The sequence below is a fragment of the Hibiscus syriacus genome, unplaced genomic scaffold (genome assembly GCF_006381635.1).
Source record: "Hibiscus syriacus cultivar Baekdansim isolate YM2019G1 unplaced genomic scaffold, ASM638163v2 tig00006507_pilon, whole genome shotgun sequence".
Taxonomy (NCBI): domain Eukaryota; kingdom Viridiplantae; phylum Streptophyta; class Magnoliopsida; order Malvales; family Malvaceae; genus Hibiscus; species Hibiscus syriacus.
The window spans coordinates 627,376-631,338 of NW_024062101.1; the positions used below are offsets into that span (position 1 = coordinate 627,376).

Consider the following 3,963-nt stretch of genomic DNA (forward strand, 5'->3'; position numbering starts at 1 on the left):
TCATTGTCGGATTCAATAGTCAGTTACCTATCATTACAACTGTATTTTGAGGCCCCTATTTTTTTAGGGCCCTGCGCTGGCTCAGCCACGCCCCTACTCACAATAATTTATTATAAAATATTACGATTCATTATCAAATATGGAGCTTGGCCTAGTAGTTCAAATGTATTTAGTATCCTCTCCAAACTTGGTTTTAATCCTTTACTTTGCTTGCTTTTTTTTTTCCCTCTTCCCTTCAATATATTTTTCACTCAATCAGATGATAATATGTGTCATCATTTGTTTAGAGATTAAATTTATTAAATTGAATTAAATTATAAAAAATTAATAAAATATATAATTATTTAGGAGTAAATATGTAATTATACTAATTTTTAACAATCATGTCAGATCTTCCGTTAAATATTAACGACCGGTAGCTTGATTGATAATACTAATATAGTTAAGTGATTTGATTGATAAAATCAAAAGTTATATAGTTAAAATAGAATTTACCCGTAGTTAAATTGTCATGGGTGTAGTTTATACTTAATTATTGGACCAAAGTGATAAAAACAAAACTTTTGGCTCACTCTAGTCTGGGTCAATTCTAGAGGTGGGTATATGGGCTAAGGTCCGTAAACTACTCGTTTAACTCGCGGTTCGTGCGGGTTTTGAATATAAAAAGCTAAAGCTCGTTTAAATTACGAGTTTTTTTAACTCAGACTGTTAAATTCGTGGGTTTAATGAGTATAACCACGGGTAACCCGCGAAACCTGTAATAATCCGCGAAACCCGCTATAATCCGCAATAGTCCGTTAAATCCGCAATAGTCCGTTAAAACTCGCGGACTAAATTGATGGTAGCCCGTATACCTACCTCTAGTCAATTCGATCGAAACAAAACTAGAATGAAAAAAAACGTGTTTTGAGTAATTTGGAATTCTGGTGGAGTGGAAAAAGCGCAGACGAGAACATTGCAGGAAAATGGCATCGCAGCTTCTATTAATTTCGCTCTTACTTTGGCTTCCTTTAATCTCCGTTGCTTACAGGCCTGGGGACCTCGTTCCTATGAGCAAGATGGGTCAATACCATTCCGTCAGTTCTGTTTTTCTTATCCTTTTTCTATTGAAGTTTTTAAGCTAATCTTGTAGCTGACATCTTTCAATTTTGTTTGATTTCAGTCTAGAACTGCTTGGCATGACGTGATCGGGAAACATTGCCCGATCTTTGCTGTTAACCGCGAGGTATCGTTATTCTTCGTTTTCCACCTCCAGTTTTAGTTTATTTTTATGAAAAATTCATTTATATGTAAATTAAATTTGCAGGTGTTAATTCCTATAGCAAAGCCGACTGGTTACACGGGAGCTGATCCCTATAAAATGTATGTTTAAATTTATGATTTTATTAATTCGATATCTCTTTTCGCTTTAGTTGCAATTGTTAGGGTTTCGTTTATTTGATTAATTCAATTTCTCAAAATTAAGAATGAAATGTTTTGGAGTCCAGAAATGTCGTTTCATTCAGTTTTTTTTCTAGTGAGCGTTTTGCAAACTGTGAATAATGACTGAGATTCAGACCTTGGCCTTAACTTCCTGGACCCATTTTCTCATATATTCTCATCCTTAGCTTTCCACTCCTAAGATGCTCCATAAACTGTCTAATGTTAAACACTTAACAGTTTGTCTTACCAATTCTCTTTTACTTAATGTTTTTAGAGTTCATAAATTTATTAGATTAAGACATTATTATTGTAATTCATGTTCTATAATGTTTAAATTGTGTCTAGATCGTTCCAAGTTGGGAAGGAGAAGTTTCTTGTCCCATGGCTTTTTCTTATAAATCGTAAGAGTTCTGAAGTTCCAATGATTGACGTGCATTTGGTAAGATATTTTTGTAGTTTTTATCCCTTTGCTTTTGGATTTAAATTGACTTCTTTTGGTTTTTAACTTTATGTCATTCAGAGGTAATCAGGTGGTGATTTGCATGGTGTCACTGCTAAAATTGTGGATGTGCCTCATCATTGTATGTAACCTTATCTATATGCTTCAGTTTGCTACTTGTTTTCTAACAAATGAAGATACATGTAAGAGCTTGTTCGGAAATTATTTTAGTTTACAATGTTTCCAGATAATTTGTGGTCAAATCTGTTCTTGGACCAGGAGAGTTGTGAGATTTATTTCTCTTGGAAATTGATTCATAGCTTTGTTGTGTTTTGAATTTGTGATTTTGTGAACAGTATTCAGAGATTTCTTCATATTCAATCATTTTAGAGTAGCATTTCCAGTGCTTCAAACATATTTATAGTTTTTCAGTTTATTTATTTCCAGTGTTTTGTCTGGGAACTAATTATGTTTTGTCTTCAACAGATGTTTTAGAATGCATGCGAGGAACCTTTTTCCTCCTTATGAAAAGTACATATCAGTGTTGTCAAGGGTGCAAGAACCCTCGGGCACAAGGCACAAAAAATGCTCACATAAGTGAAGTATGGTGCAATATGTATACATGCGTGTCCCTGTATGTCTATATGTATGTATATGTAAAATAATCATAGGATATTTAATTATGATAATAATAAAGAAGGATCCCGTTTATCTACAAAACATTCAATTGTTTGTGTTGGGCAATAAGCATGATTTTCTTATGTTTTCGTATATGTTGTTAAGTTCTCAAATATTGAGAAGAGAGTCCCATACTAACCCCCCGCCTCGCCCCTTCCTCCCCCTCCTCTTGTAAAGGTACATACCAATCAAATGTGCCTCACTTGAAAGGGTCTGAGGCACTTCTGTCTTCTAGCCTTAACACACATGGTGTAGATGTGCCTAGGTGCATGCCTTGACAGCATTGGTGTATATCAGTCTCAGATGCATGTACTCACCCTCTGCAAGCCATATTATTATGATCCTAATCGGAGTGCATCACTTAATCCTTGAAGAGTGTCACTTTGCTAATGGGGAAGCGGAGATTTGAATGATAGATTAATTTGAGATATTTATTTACACTACCGTCGTTATTTTCATGTTTGTGCGTGAACAGGGCTGACGCTATCATTTATTCTTTCAATCTACATCTTGCAGTCATCAAGGGACAAATTAGCAAAGTAACATTTCATCCCATATGCTTTTTACATTTATTTCTGCCACTAAAATTAATAGATTTCAACTGAAAGGGTATGGTGCTTAACACATATGTCTGTCTCTTGTTTCTCCTAAATGTTACTTGTGTTTTTCCATTTTCCCCAGGTTCGTAATGGAGACGGTTGTCGAAAGCAGCACACCCAGAGTCGGAGTTGCAAAGGTCGAGTAATTCTTCAGTTTTGAGAGATCGAGTGATGTGAATTATGGAAAGAATTTTGGAAGTCCCCCGGGGCATTGAGATAGATACAAATAACTTTTTCTGATTGAACATTGAACATATATTTTATTTTTAACCCATTGAGTGTTCTCGGTGGTAAAAGCGAAATCGAAATGTTGTTATTTCTGAGGAAACGAGTTTGAATAGTTGGATCTGTAGAATGTATTCATGTTGTTAATGGTTAAGTATATACTTGATCAATCTATGAAGAACAGAAGTGTTTTTTTTTCTTCCAGCCTTTCAATCATTCTTTACAACCAAAAGGATTAGTAAAACTAATATTTAGCTAAGTTAAGCTCACATGAAGGACTACAGAAGAATTGGATTATATTTATATTTTGATAGCTCAAATACCGTTGTTCAAATGCTGAAAGGCCACCAAAGTAAAAAGGAGAAGAAAAAAACCTAATCATGTGAAGACCATATAGTGTTAAATTAAATAATTTTCTCAGGTACTTTAAATTAGTTTTTATTATCTTCGATTTGAATGATGAAGATAAAATTTTTCATTAATGGAAACCTCGTAAGTTTCAAAACATCTAATATTTTCATTAATGGCAATTAAGTAGCTTATACACAAGGAAAAGGATTGATTTCTTTTTAAGCAAGCAGACGTAGTTGTTCGAACCTA

General features: G+C 34.2%; 1 pseudogene; it reads left to right on the top strand.

Moving 5' to 3' along the window:
• Window positions 1-888: 888 nt before the first annotated feature.
• LOC120200741 lies at window positions 889-3,517 on the top strand (annotated as a pseudogene).
• The last annotated feature ends 446 nt before the right edge of the window (window positions 3,518-3,963 follow it).